The sequence below is a fragment of the Miscanthus floridulus genome, chromosome 8, assembly GCF_019320115.1.
Source record: "Miscanthus floridulus cultivar M001 chromosome 8, ASM1932011v1, whole genome shotgun sequence".
Classification (NCBI taxonomy): domain Eukaryota; kingdom Viridiplantae; phylum Streptophyta; class Magnoliopsida; order Poales; family Poaceae; genus Miscanthus; species Miscanthus floridulus.
The window spans coordinates 14,096,154-14,111,965 of record NC_089587.1 but is presented as its reverse complement, the minus strand read 5'-3'; the positions used below and the strand labels follow the sequence as shown (position 1 = coordinate 14,111,965).

General features: G+C 45.7%; 1 long non-coding RNA gene across 3 annotated transcripts; it reads right to left on the bottom strand.

The window, feature by feature from the left end:
• Positions 1-6,854: 6,854 nt before the first annotated feature.
• On the bottom strand, positions 6,855-9,197 carry LOC136471166 (uncharacterized). 3 transcript variants are annotated; one of them, XR_010761959.1, is made up of 4 exons: positions 8,715-9,197; positions 7,892-8,610; positions 7,412-7,495; positions 6,855-6,924 (listed from the first exon to the last, which is right to left on the bottom strand). It is a non-coding gene; the product is annotated as an uncharacterized lncRNA (long non-coding RNA). The 3 variants fall into 3 exon arrangements; XR_010761957.1 differs by having other exon boundaries at positions 7,892-9,197; XR_010761958.1 differs by having other exon boundaries at positions 6,859-6,919; positions 7,892-9,197.
• Between the last annotated feature and the right edge of the window lie 6,615 nt (positions 9,198-15,812).

Here is a 15,812-nt window from a genome sequence, read left to right as displayed (position 1 = left end):
CCAGCTCAGCACGCGGATGATTCGCGCGGGATAAATCGCGCGCGCCTCGGCACCGTTCGGCGCGTGCATTCGGTCCGGCCGTTCGGACCGGAAGATTTCCGCGCATATGGATAATTGCTAGGACATCGAATATGATTCTCGCGTGCGCGGATCGTCGTCCTCCTTGCATATTTACACTAGTATAGTAGGTTACTATCCCCGCATCACCATCAGCCGCTCCGCTTGTAGTTTCTCTGCGGAAGTAATAATGTAGTGTCCACGTCACGTGTTCGGCAAGAAATGGTGACGTTAGACACACGGATTGCGTACACGAGCCAAGTTTTTCTATATATACATAACACATAGTGTAGGAAAAACCATGGAACGTGCGTGTACGAGAATATATAAATTAAACTATTTTCTCCATGTCTAGGTTTAAAATTAGAATTACGTTTTTTTTCTACACATAGGGAGCACCAGACAGGCCGGCCACTAATATTTAATTAAACCCAGCACAACGTATGCTCTCCAGCTGCACATGTACCAATTCAACGACCTAGCTTTGAAAGGATAGGATGGATGCGATACGACGACTACCTATACTCGCATAACTCGAACAAGTCGTCGTTTTGTATGCCATTGCCTGTAATCATGTGGACATATATATTGACACCGTCATACATAGGGGATGACTGGAAATGACCTTTCCACCAACTATAGTTATACAATTGCTTGTTGCATTGCGTTAGAGAGTCCAGTTTCTCGATTCGTATGCTTTGGACTTGTTTTTATTTTGTTGATAAACCTATGCTTTGTACTCCCTCCGTTCCAAATTATTATAAATTATTTTATTTAAGTCAAAGCATCTTAAGTTTGACCAAAATTATAGAGAGAATTCCAAAGGTTTATCCGTTTATGACATCAAAATAGCTATATCATATAATCAATGAAGAATCTAATAATTCTTATTTGGTATCATAAATATTATTTTATTATATAAATTTGGTCAAACTTGAGATGCTTTGACTCTTCGAGAAAGTTGGAATGCCTTATAATTGGGGATGGAGGGAGTACTTATTTATTGGTTGAGGGCAAACGGGAACCACTGACCTTTGACCACACGGCGCAAGCGGTGGCGGTCCCTGCCCTGACGTTGTTACGTGCACCATCCTGCCAACAAGCACATCATATCCACAGCAGATAGGACACTCCCAACACAGAAACCACATAGTTTCTATGTTTATTAATTATGATGCCATCTGAACAAAAAGAATGATTTCTATGTTAAGTGAGGTCTCTTCTAGTATTAAGTAAGTTACTGTTTTTTTAGCCCGTTTTTGGTTTTCTGGAAACCCCATCACCACAGCCTGTTGATGTGATGTTCTAGGGTAGTGAAAAGAAGGAAAATTATGGGCAAAATAGTAATCGAGAGTCCGAGACTAATCGATCATACACTAGATTAAGGCAAAACACAAGGAAGAGTGGAAGCACCTTATATCATATACCAATATATATAAAAAATATAGATATGTGGACGGATACAATTGTTAGAGGCGGCGTAGATATATGGTGGGCGTGGTTACAGGTGTACAACCGTATATGTAGCACGGCCGAGAGCAGTTCCTTGTTGTGCATGCAGAGACGAAGCGCTGCGTCGACTGATCTTGGCCATTTGGAGCATTAGATCACGTACGAAGGTGATCCTTGCATGCATGTCCAACTCTCAGTCTTTCAACAACTGCCGAGTCTCTGCATCGTGCCTCCAACTCCAACAAGGAACGACGACGTCGGAACGTACGGTGTAGAGAACTGAAGAAAGCGAGGAAGGGGAAATATCCGGCGAGCTAGCTCGATCCACGTGTGGTGTGGGTCGCCGCCTCGCCGGTGAACGCCGGCTGCCGCACGCCATGGCCACGCACGTCTCCGATCCTGCAACGCCAACAAATTCCAATAAAAAACCTCGGAAGGGGTCGATCACACGATCGGTCACCCTATGTCACGAATTCATCAAATACTTCTAAAGTCAGAGTACGTTGTGAAGTACTAAAGTCAGATCAGTCTTGCGGCCCAGCGGCTAGATACGCGAAGGGTCCACGCACGACGAACAGCCGCGCGTGTCGTCGTGGGGGACACGGCACGACGAGCCAAAGAAAAAAAAAACAAGGATGGCCGGGGGTAAAGAAGAGTAGAAGACAAACATGGACGGAAGGACGTGGGGTAGGAGACGGCGGCAGCCAGGGGTCGGCGAGCTCATCACTCGGCGCCGCCGCGGCGCGCGCGCGGCAGGAGTACCGCGAGCGCCGTCGACGCCAGAGCCCACACGACGAAGGCGACGAAGGCCTCCACCGGCGGCGGGCTTGCCTCCGTGAGCGTGGAGACGCAGGCGGAGGCTGCCGTGGTGAGCACGAGAACGAGGAGGAGGAGCCGCTGGTCCATCGCGATAAGATGGTGGAGCTAACAGGAAACAGCTAGCTTGCTAAGCAAAGGCCCCGGACGGGGCCGGTCGTTGGGTTTCCGGTGGGACTCTTTCCCTAGCTTTTATAAGGCCTTGTTTAGTTCGCGAAATTTAGATTTTGGGACTACTGTAGCACCTTCGTTTTTATTTGGCAAATAGTGTCCAAATATTGACTAATTAGGCTTAAAACGTTCGTCTCGCAATTTCCTACCAAACTGTGCAATTAGTTTTTCTTTTCGTCTACATTTAATGCTCCATGCACGAGCCGCAAACATTCGATGTGACAGGTACTGTAGCAACTTTTTGGATTTTGGGGTGAAACTAAACCAGGCCTAATACACCGGCGACGGCGAGGGCCACCAGAACACACACTCACTCTCTCTCTCTCTCTCTCTCTCTCAAAGGGCCTCCAAAACATTCTAGTGCTGGCTGAGGCACCTTCCTGGAAGCTACGCCAACAGAAACTCCCGTCACGTACGTATACGTCATTCCGCGTGGGAAAACACACGCATGTGTACGTGTTCATGTCGACATGCTTGCGTGGTCGCCTGGTCGGTAGGTGGTCATGCATGGTAGATCTACACGAACACGAAAGCTGTGTCCTTTTTCTTTTCACATACCCATCAGACATGGCTCTATATATGATTGTCTTTAGTTATCTTCAAATCTATTGATGTGCTAGCTTGCTGAGGATAAGCTTCTCCACGAGTCCACACATATGTGTTACGCTTCACTTTCTTGACTAATGACTACGTTTGCCGTTTCCTGGAAAGATACGTACACGTACGGTCAATTGGTCCTATTTGCTTTCGGAAGAATCGATGACGTGTACAACATAGGGCTAAAGTTGATTTTTCTTAAAGGACATTCAAGAAAAACGCCATAAATTAACTGTTCCCTCAATTTCAATTACTATACTCACTTTAGTATTGTATCCTAGGTTAAACTTCTCTGACTTAATCAAGTTTAGAAAAAAATATTAATCATTACAAGTTTAATTAAATGGTGCATCAAACATATTTCATGGAGAACTCAATAGAACTTATTTGATGTGCTCTGGATTTTGGTACATTCTATAAACTAAAATAAAGTTCGAGAAGTTTTTTTTTAATTTACACAGTACAACGCAGACGCGCGCCCACAACATGCACGCACACTCATCCCTATGAACACATGTACGCAGATCCTACACGCACGCACACTCATCCCTATGAACACATGTACACAAACCATACCCCTATGAGAACCTCCGAAGGACTGAGCCGGCAGATCTCGAGATTCATGAAGTCACCATTGGCGCCTCGCTGTCAACGAAGACGTCGCCTACCACTAAGAGCATAGCGTCGTTAAATCCTGGAATAAATTCAGGAAAGATACGAGCACCCATACCAAGTCGAGGACATAAACCCGAGTGGACAAGTTCCACCATAAGGAACCTAACCAACTGATCTATGATCAGTTTGCAAAGTTGGAGAAGTTTAACATAGGCTAAAGACAAAATTAACTATAATTTCGAACACAGAGTATCTGTTAGATGTTGGAGGAGTACAGTATGCACCGTAGCAAAATCATGTTCATAAAGTCCTATTTTGGCCCTAGAGCTCGTGGATTGCACATTCCAAAAGTACCTAGTATGTAGGTTAGCTTTTATAATCCAACTACTTAATAAATTATAGCAATATCAAAAGCTGCCACCCCTTTGCACAGCTCGAATGACTAGTACACACGTCCAACTATGGTTTATGGCAATAGTTATAGGGGGCGAAAACGAAATTTTCCTAGCGAACGTGACAGGACGAGGTGCGGATGGACCGGCCAGTGCGGTCGTCCGTGCGTGGTGGCGCCTGGCGGCCCATGTGTGCGAGCGCGTAAGCCATCGCGGCCGCGGCGGTTAGGGCCGTATACAGCTGGTTATTTTGTGTGAGAGAAAAATATTATTTCGGCTAAAATTTATGATCTTTTACGACAAAGCCACGGCCAAACGAATGGGCTGTCGGGCGAGCCTCATTGCCGCTTCATACCATCCTAGCTCCGAACTGGCGCAAAGCTAGAATTGGAACTTGGAACAAATACCAAACTCTGAGATTTCTCAAAAAAAAAAAAAAACTCGAGTCGCTTGCTAAAAGAGATGCTGCGAGCAATTTCTACATGCACAGTTGAAGGACCGAAAACTACGATCAAAGGGAGTGAATGGGAGCCGTAAAAAATTCTCGCGAAATATTCAGCTACTATCCTCAATTCATAGCCAAACACAAGAATCAATCGACGTGATGTCCACAACCCAAATAAGTAAATAGATGTTTCCTAATAAAATAGCAGAAAAACACAAAGCCCAACATAAAAGACGGAACTCAAATCAGCGGCATGTTCGCTGGTTAGTTTCTGGGCTGGTTTGGGCTGGCTGGTGCTGGTTTATTGTGAGAGGAAAACACTGTTGGCTGGCTGGTTTGGGCTGGCTGAAACCAACAAGCGAACAGGCTGCAGAGCTCAAACGAACGAGATGCGCACGAACCAGCAAGCATGGGAGCACTAGACTGGAAATTCCTAGGTGCTGTACTGAAAATCCAAAGCTAAGAAACGAAACTGAAAAATAGTACAGCAACAGGAACACCACACCAATGTTGGGAGCACAAATCAATTACGTGCAATCACTGAGATTAAGGGTGTGTTTAGTTCGCGAAATGAAAATTTTTGGATGTCACATCAGATGTTTCGAGGATGTCGGAAGCGGTTTTCGGATACTAATAAAAAAACTAATTACATAGCTCGCCTAGAAACTACGAGACAAATTTATTAAGCCTAATTAATCCAGCATTAGCGCATGTTGGTTACTGTAGCACTTAATGGCTAATCATGACCTAATTAGGCTTAAAACATTCGTCTCGCGATTTTCAACCAAACTGTGCCATTAGTTTTTTTTAGTCTATATTTAATACTCTATGCATGTGCCGCAAGATTCGATTTGACACTTTGAGTTGAAAATTTTTAGGAACTAAACAGGGCTTAAGTAAATGAGCATGTAATGATTACTCCCTGTAGCTAGAACTAGAAGAGACAACTCAAAATACGAGACCACTGCACTAGCTGCCGGACAGGGAGAGGCAGTGGGCGGTGGTGCTGTTCTGCCGGACCTCTGCTAGATGAGCAGCCCACCAGGGGCGAGCACCCGTGTTTAGTTCCTACATGCGCAGTTGAAGGATCGAAAACAAAGACAAGAGGGGAGTGAATAGGAGCCATAAAATTTCTCGCGAAATATTCGGCCACTATCCCAAATTCACAGCCAAGCACAAGAAGCAACCGCCGTGATGTCCACGACCTATGAAAATAGCGGGACACCACGAAGCCCGACATAACAAACGAACGAGATGCGCACGAACCAGCAAGCATGGGAGCACAAGACTGGAAATTCCTAGGTGCTGTACTGAAAATCCAAAGCTAAGAAACGAAACTGAAAAATAGTACAGCAACAGGAACACCACACCAATGTTGGGAGCACAAATCAATTACGTGCAATCACTGAGATTAAGTAAATGAGCATGTAATGATTACTCCCTGTAGCTAGAACTAGAAGAGACAACTCAAAATACGAGACCACTAGAAACACCGGCGCGGCATTGCCGCGCCCAGCTCGGAGGAGGCCAGCTGCCCAGCCCATTGGAATTTTTTATATATGTCGTTGATGCTTTACTTTTGTAAAGAGTACTCTAATTTTCTGGCTATCTTTGAACGCACCAATTTGTTGCATCGGCTGATACAATTGGATTATAGTAAAGAGTAGAGATTGTTAACAGGGATATTTGTTCTTCCTTTATTCGGAGTGAATTAGTTCGCATATGTTTCATCAGTAAGAGTATTTTGGATGTATGGATTTCACTGAGATTCTTAAGTTTTTTTCTGAACTGAGTGGACATTGCTTTGAATGGGATCCAAGTGAAAGCACTCAACAAACAGAGTTTGCCATCCCATTCAACGCTCGCTGAACAAACTGAGATAGTATGGTCTTGTCGTCAACTCTGAGGTGAAGATAACGTCACCACAGCGGGCAGCCGACGGGAGCAAGTCCGGGGACTGAGCTAGACGGAACGTATTGGTGCCAGTCGGCAAGCGCCTGCTACCATGGTTGCCACGTACCTGTTCTCACTGGGGCTAACAGGCAGGGTGTGTGACAATTCTGTAATTCAATTAACAGTTACAGATTTGAGGGCGTGACTCATGGAGACAGCTGACTGACATAAATGCTACTAACAGAACAGAAGATTTGTTGCATGCAATGGTGATGTAGCAGCAGTCAAAGTTGACAGTTAAGGTGTTCAACCAACAGTTTGAGATGTGCAAAGTACCTTTTGTGGCTTTGAGCAGCCTGTTTTCCCTCTTTGCTTTGGCATGGGCACGGCGTCGACACAGAATGGCATCATATTTTTTATTGTTCACTTAAATTGGTGCTTCTGTTGGCATATTCAGTGGTATAAACATTCGCGCTCCAGGCTGCACTGACAAACACAAATGGTGGAAGATAAGCAATAAGATGTACTTTTATAAATATTGTACAGATTTCCTATTTGAAAATGGAAGCAGTCAAATAAAGATTTCTTTGCAGATCCTCATTTATTAGAAAGCAGGCCATGTAAAAGATATTGCTTCAGCATAGCATCTATAAAGAAATGTCATCAGATTATAGTCATACTATTTGTGCCCACTTAAAATAATACAATTTTGAAGTGGTACAGTGTTAGGTTTTTATATATTTTGTAGATGATAATATTGGTTTTCAGTTAATCATATTCCTTTCGTTTCATAGAGCAATTACAAATGCATTGATCCTTGCGAAAATGGGGTCTCAATTTAGGCAGTGCATGGCACACAAACGCTACAGCAAAAAAGATCTAGCAAGCAAATGGTATCGAATGTGTTAAAAACCATGAATCTCTGCAGAATAGGATAAATGCGTGAAAAGTATATATTATTGCCAGTACTTACCTTGGAAGCACCAAACATATTCGCAGCATAAATATGAAAATCCCTTGGAAGCCAGAGAACATCATTGTCAGGTCCATGGAAGATCTGCAGAATGGTAATATGGGAAACAACATCTTCATCAGGTGCGAAGAAAAAAATGTTTATTTTTTAACTTTAATAGGCAAAAGAATTATGAGAACTCTAATGTAGCCTAATGTCATGAGAAGAAGTGCCGGCACCCTGTAACTAAACAATAGTGTTTTTTTTTTTTTGGGGGGGGGGGGGGGGGGGGGGTCCATCAAATATTTAATATTAAGTTTGACAAACATAGTTGGAAAACAACATCATTAATACTGGGCAATGAAAGTATATGGGTACGTGCTATTTTATTATTAGTACCATGTTAAGTATAAAGTATATATACATTGTGAAGAAAAGGAGTGCATCCCAAAACTGGAGACTGGAGAAACATGCAAAATAGAAAGAGGAGGCATAGCATACCTAAATTCGGCAGCTAACTTTATAGTAATCGAAAATGAGGTAACCGAAGAACTTGGTGACCCAATAAAACTATTTTGCTGCTGGTGCATATGAGGAAACCTTGACTGCCAATATGTGTATCAGTAAATCAGTTTGAGGAAAGCACCAATGCATATATGACTATATCATTCACGCAGTTATCATCCATCAGGTAGAGATCATGTGGAGCATCTTACGATTATTACCTGAAAGGGGAAAAAGCATCACTAAACTATTCAGTGTTGGATTTCCTCTCATTGTAATCATAGAGCACATATTCAGGGTCAGAGTTGTACATGGTAAACCCATAATGATCAAAGCAATTCAGCTAAACATATTTTAGAGACCCAGTGAGAATTGGGGACCGTAAAAACTGACATCATTCCGTAAGCCTGAATGGCCTAGGATTGGGTGATTTCTCTGAGCCTCTCCTTGCTCTTCTGGTTCTGCATTTACCTACCTGCATTTACCTACCTGAATTGAGAAAAGCTCCCTTTTTCAACACTGGCCATTACTCTTGACTCTGAGCCATTCAACTAATCGTTACAACAGAGTCTTCTAGGATGAAGCGGTCCTCCTTGACCTACAGTGTAGCAGCAGAGAAAAGCTCCCTTTTTCAACACTGGCCATTACTCTTGACTCTGAGCCATTCAACTAATCGTTACAACAGAGTCTTCTAGGATGAAGTGGTCCTCCTTGACCTACAGTGTAGCAGAAACACAGGGATTTTTTTTATAAGGTGCCAATCTGAGCAATGTATTGAAATTAAAAAATGTGACTGAAATTGGAAGAACGGCAATTGTACTATTCAGATCCGGCACCAAGGGAGAGGAAGAGTGGGCGCGCGGAGTGGATCCGGCAGCAGGGCCGGCCGCGGAGCAGCGGAGTGCGTCGCAAGATGGAGCCGGAGATGGTGGGGGCGGCTCGCGGCGCCGGCGGCCTCAAGGCTACCAGCGGCGGCATGGCGACCTCGGGGAGGGAGCGTCTGTGCCGGGAGGCAGCCACCGGCGGGGCACCACCGGGGGCTGCGCCGCCCAGCCTGGGAGCCACCGGGCTGGCAGTGCGAAGCGTGCGGAGGTGGCCGCGCGCAGGCACAGGAGAGCTAGCGAGGGTAGCACAGGCCGGCTTCCAACCACGCCTCGTGCTCCTCTGCATGCCCCTTCCACTTCTGCTGCTACAGCCAGGAAGGAAACTGACCCTGATCTGATCCCTATCCCTACTCCCAGAACTAGAGGAGATGCTCAACCTGCTATGGCTTTGTAGGTCACTGGCGTCCTATTTGTAGGCAGGCAAGCAGCCTGCAGCAATGGTGGAGTAGTACTGATTCAGTGGTGCTCGCTCCAGTAGTACTAGCTGGTAGTAGCTGCTGCAGCGCCACCACGTCGGGAGAGAGAGAGAGAGAAGAAGGGAGGCTGCGGCGGTGACGCGAGCGGCGGAGAGGCAGCGCCGGGGACCGGTGGGGGTTTGCCACGGCGTTGGTGCGTAGGCAGCGAGAGAGGAAGCGCCGGGATGGGGAGGATGGATCCGTTTTTTTTTTCGTGTGGGTCGAGGGCTTTTTTGAAAACAAAACTGAGAGGAGGCCTGAACTGCGGGTTGATTCGACTAAAGTTTGAGGGTTTTTTTGTAAAAAGACCGCGGCTCGCCCGATCTGAGCCGTCCACGCGCCCGATCGAACGGCCACGAAAAGCGGGCGACGTGGCACGCTGTCTGGCCGCGGTTTGGGCGCAGGATTCATATAGAAAGATTGCACTAGCTGCCGGACAGGGAGAGGCAGTGGGCGGTGGTGCTGTTCTGCCGGACCTCCGCTAGATGAGCAGCCCACCAGGGGCGAGCACGCTGCAGTGCTTGTTTGCTCGGTGTCGGCCCTGCACAGAGAGAGAACTGACCAGAGCTGCACACGGTCACAGCACCTGAGGGAGACTGACGAACGAACAGAGGAAGAGCTACGGGATGCTCAACGCCGGCGGCCTGCTACTGGACATGCATCCCCACTGGCTAGCGCTGCCTGCCTGCTGGTGGTGACCGGAAATAGGACCGGCGGCCTCGATCAAGACCTGGTGCACCACGACAGCAAGCACAGAGCTGAACGGGAAGGAGCAGACTCGGCAAAAGAACAGAGAATGAAAAGAGGTAGCGCACGGTGCCGGAGCTCTGCTTGAAGCCTCACCGCTCGGCTCAGAGAAGGACACACCTGGGAGGGAACCTGCACTGCTTCGATTCAACACCCACCTGTTCTGTGAAGCATCGACTCGTTGCCTTGACTCAGGAGCAAGCACGCAACGAGCTGAAAAACGACCGAGACGAACAGAGAAAGGGCGACACCAAAAATTCAACCAAAACCGATCCAAAACTCCGTGACTCGCTCCTAAATTTTACACAGGAAAAATTCAACTTGCTACAATCATATCCCCGAGAAATCATCATCTGGGATTAACTCAAACTCAGAAAAATCAGATCCTAGCCATGACGAAAATGGGGAAAAAAATAAAAAAAAAACACATGAACGAAAAATCACAGGCATAAACCACGAATCCCAGACGGCATGAGGAGGATTCGGGCCTTCTTTCCCATTCCAAGTCTTAAAAAATACACTAAAAAATATTTAGATTTAGGACCTCTCTCAGAAATACTAAATGACAAACCCTAATAAGAAAGAGAGGAACGAGAGAGTGCGGAAAGAGGTGAGGGTGACGGGCACCCTCATCCAATTTATTAGGGTTATTACACAATTCTATTTTTACTCCTAGATATATTTTTTTAGCCGAATCATTGACCTGAGGACGTAATGGTCAAACTTTTTTCAGTCGGTCGGACGACCACATTTTCTACACAGATTTGCTTTGCCTCGACGCAACCTCTATGATTCCACCACGTGCCGCCACATTCCTCCTCGGAACATCCGTCCCGGTTTTGAGGCCCAAACCCGAAAACCGTTAAAAGCTCCAGTTTGGTTTTGGTGAATTGATGAAACTCTAAGTGCTAACCTAGTTTATCAAAGTGATTATGAGATAGGTAGCACTACTCCAAGTGATGAAGCAAAGGTGAAGATCATGATGATGGTGATGGCATGGTGATGATCAAATGCTTGGACTTGGAAAAGAAGAAAGAGAAAAAACAAAAAGCTCAAGGCAAAGGTGAAACTTGATAGAAGTTTTTTCGTTTTGGTGATCGAGACACTTAGTGAGTGTGATCACATTTAGGATCGATAGCCATACTATTAAGAGGGGTGAAACTCGTATCGAAATGCGGTTATCAAAGTGCCACTAGATGCTCCAACTCATTGCATATGCATTTAGAATCTAGTGGAAAGCTAACACCCTTGAAAATGATTTGTGAAAATATGCTAACACACGTGCACAATGTGATACACTTGGTGGTTGGCACATTTGATCAAGGGTGGTGAAGTTTAGGGTGAAAAGGAGCTATTTCGTATTGACCGAACTCTGCCTTGGATAGTGACCGAACTCTGACCCTACGTCCGGTCAGTGGTGTGCAGTGAAGACCACCCACGGTACTTTGACCGAACGTTGAGAAGAAATAGGACCGGACGCGCTAGGGGTGCGTCCGGTCAGGCTATGACATACGCTAACGTAAGCATCAGAACAAGCCAGTGAGGACACGTCCGGTCGCAATTTTAACTCTCTGGGAGCTCTCTGGAAACGACCGGACTCTGATGCGTGGTGCGTCCGGTCAATTTGAACAGGAGTGTCCGGTTGATGGTCAGTGAGCGCGCGCGAGTGAGCCGTTGCGAGCCAACGGATAGTTTCAAATGGCTAGGACACGTGGCGGTCAGGCTACGACCGGATGCGTCCAGTGCACATGACCTGCGCGTCCGATCGTCCCGCAGTTAGCCCAATAATTGAGCCAATGGCTCTATTGTTTGAGGGTGTCTAAACATATCGTTTAGCCAGCTCTAGCTCACCCTCTTAGCCATTTGTATTGACATAGCAACTTTGTGAGCTTAGCCAAAGCCCTTCCACTCATCTTCATCATTGATTCTTTATCTTTATGAGATTGGGAGAGAATCCAAGTGTATTGCTTGAGTGATTGCATCTAGAGACACTTGGTGTTCATGTTTTGTTCTGGGATTCGCTTGTTACTCTTGGTGGTTGCCGCCAACTAGACGGCTTGGAGCAGCGAGGATCGTCGAGTGGAGGTTGGTGATTGTCTCCAGCTCCGATCGTGGTGATTGTGAGGGGTTCTTGATCTTTTTCCAGCGGAGAGTCAAAAGGTACTCTAGTGGATTACTCGTGGCTTGTATGATTGTCAGTATGGGACCCACGGGATACCCTGCAAGGAAGGAAGAAGACCTAGTCTAACTAGGATTCTTCCCCTGTAATCTTAGTAGCAGTGTTACTCCGTAATCCTACTAGGAATTCTCATTGTAAACCGATTAGGACTCTGACCTCCTGACTATATAAAGGAGGGCAGGGCTCCTTAGATGGGGGGTTCAAGAGAACAATTGTATGACACAACGCTTGAGAATCAATCCAACGCAAAAGCTAACACCGATTGGACGTAGGGCTATTACTCGATCTGCGATCGAGAGCCTGAACCAGGATAAATCGACTGTCTCTTGTGTTAACCATCGAGTTCTGCATACGCTGAAACCCAAACATACTATCCCGGGTACCCCCGTGGCAGGCTATCGGTGGTCAAACATCGACAACTGGCGCGCCAGGTAGGGGCTTTTGGTGACTTTGCATCCGAGAGCTTGATGGACCTCGACAACATGATCTTCTCGAAGGGATCGACCTTAATCTTCGGTTCATGGATCTGCAAGGCAGGCGATGATGGCAAGCTCCAAGGCCATCTCCTTGAAGATTCAGATCATCATCAGGACCATCCTATTTTGACGATAATGATAGATCAGCTTGTCGAAAGATTCGCACAGCTCAATCTGACTCAGTTCTCGCAAATTCATGTGTCCGATTCAAACTCAAGTTCCACTTCCGAAACGAAGTCTTATCCGAGTTCTTTTGGAAAACCGAGTTCTTTTCTGACAAAGCTCCGGGACATGACGTCAACCTGTCAAGAATACTACTCGGAGTACACCTAGAATACTTCAAAGAAGTCGGGTCTTTTTCTGTTTGGACTCCACAACATGACAACATCCTATCAGACATGGCACGAAGGATCCACTTATCCCATGCTTAGAATGCCACTAAAGGGAGCCTAGGAAGGTCTCGTTTTAACCATAATATCTCAAGACTGCATCATTCACTAGCCAGATACCGTTCCAGAGGATGACGACGCCCAACTAATCGATGACACGACAACAACAATTCTACCCTACCAAGAAGGAGATTCCATCTATGACTTTGAGACCTCTATTGAAGTCATCAACAGCTCTGCCAGTACGGAAATCAACGACGATGACAGAACAACTCACGCTAGAGAAGTACTCATGATTCACCGTCCTCGATCACCATTGATCCCCCCAGAAGCACCCGACGTTAGGTCTTTAGATGAATCCAAGTCCAACATACCACCATTTATCCAGGGACACGATGATGAGACTGAGAGCCAGAGGTAAGCAAGAGAAAGAAAGAACAAATTGAAACAAGGACGACAACGCCGTGCGAAACAGCGGAAAGACACTTGGATCAAATATGAATCAGACCTAGCCGAGTACAATAGAAGAAAATCAGAACGAGAAATCGAAGAAGGACGAGCAGCGAATACACCCTACGATAAGATTCGAGATGCACTAGAAGAAATCAGGGTGACCTCGCATCCCAATGAGAAACAAGAACAGCTTCGAGATTTCCTTCGATCAACAGTCTTTAAAACAAACGACGGAAAGGCAACATCTCATGAATAGAAAAATCAAAATCAAACGAAGTCTGCTTTCAAAAGACTAGGACCAAGTGGAAGTCACAACGGAGGAAGCCAAAGAAATCACAGTCAAAATAACCGAGTCGAACAACCAAGGAAGGACAGAAGCAGAGCACCTACTCGGACAGCCAAACAAAACTACTCTCACCAAGACGACAGTTGGTAAGAAGGAGGCACAGTTTCAGAATATACAGAAGCCAGAACACATGATAGATTTCCCTGTTTTGCAAACAGACTCGCTTCGATTCGACTACCTCACAAGTTCAAACCGTCCAACCACTCCAAGTACGATAGCAAGACTAAACCAAAGCAATGGCTCAGGATTTACTCACAATCGATTGAATTAGCCGGAGGAAACGATGACATCAAAACCTTGTTCTTTCCCATGGCCCTAGAAACTATGCCGCTTCAATGGTTTGACAAATTAAATTCCAGATCAATCAGAAATTGGGAAGACTTATAAAGAGCTTTCTGTGAAAATTTTGCGGGAATTATTGCACATCTAATCACCCACGCAGAATTAAAAGGACTCGAACAGAAAGGGGGTGAAAGTCTCAGGAATTACTATCGACGATTTGGCGAACTACGAGCTCAAGTACATGACATCACACAACGAGAAGTAATCGAAACTTTCTCTCACGAAATCATAGCTAGGTGGCAATTTCAAGACTTCTGCAAAGAAAACCCAAGAAATAATGAAGAATTCAGAAGAACAGTAGAAAAGATGATTACTGCAGAAGAAAAAACAAGAGAAAGATTCCCGGAAAGGAACAACAGAGACAACCCGGACAGGCAAAATCCTCGAAACAATAGACATCAGGAGAGAAAGCGAGGTCCAGACAACACGATAGCGATGGCTGACAAATCAAAGAAATTTACCAAGCCCAGAAGATATGACGACATCGAGAACATGCGTTGCCCTGCACCCCAACGGGAGGTACACCATTGGAAATTGCTACACCTTCAACGAAAGGTACACTAGAAAAGATAGCAAGGGAAACAATAAAGAAGACAATCAGAAAAAAGAAGGAGACATCCATGATGACAAGGGATTCCAAAAATCCAGAGGGACAGTAGCAGTAATCTTTGCCGGGATTCTAGACTCCAGAAGCAAACATCAAGAAAAGCTAGCGCTACGAACAATTATGGCCGCAGAACCCGCTACACCAAGATATCTCAACTGATGAGAGTACCCAATCTAATTCTCAAGAGAAGACCAGTGGACCAGCGTAGGAAACGTAGGCCATTACCCATTAGTTCTAGATCCAACCATTGCCGGCATGACTATTATGAAAGTACTAATCGACGGAGGAGCAGGACTCAACATCATCTTTTTAGAAACTCTAAGGAAGATGGGACTACAACTCGCCGGGATGATCACTCCAACAAGCACACTTTTTTATGGCATAGTACCCGGCAAGGCAGCAATGCCACTTAGACAAATCACTCTATCGGTTACCTTTGGGACTCCCTCGAACTACCGCACAGAGTTCATCAAATTTGAAGTCGCAGATTTCGATTCCTCATATCATGTAATTCTTGGGCGCCCGGCACTAGCAAAATTCATGACAATACCGCATTATCTGTACCTGTTGCTTAAGATGCCAGGGCCTAACAGAGTTCTTTCTCTTCGAAGCGATTTAAAGCTTGCATTTGACTGCGACGTACAGGCGATCCAAATTGTAGCAAAGGCATAGGCAAACGATGGGAGAAAAGAAATAGTCACTATCGCCGTAGAAACAAGCCAAGAAGAACTAGAGATACCGGCTAAGAGACCAAGCATCCTAGCACCACCAAAAGAAGCCAACGTGAAGCAAATCGACCTAGGCACCGGTGATCCCACAAAAACAGCAACCATCAGTGCCCACCTATCAGCAAAATAGGAACTCGCGCTCACCAACTTTCTTCGAGACAACAAGGACATCTTCGCTTGGAAGCCGGCCGACATGTCAGGGGTCCCAAGAGAGTTGGCTGAGCACGGAATTGATATCAATGAAGGCTCCAAGCCTATAAAGCAACGACTACGACGATTCTCTCCTAACAAGAAGACAACAATTAAAAAGGA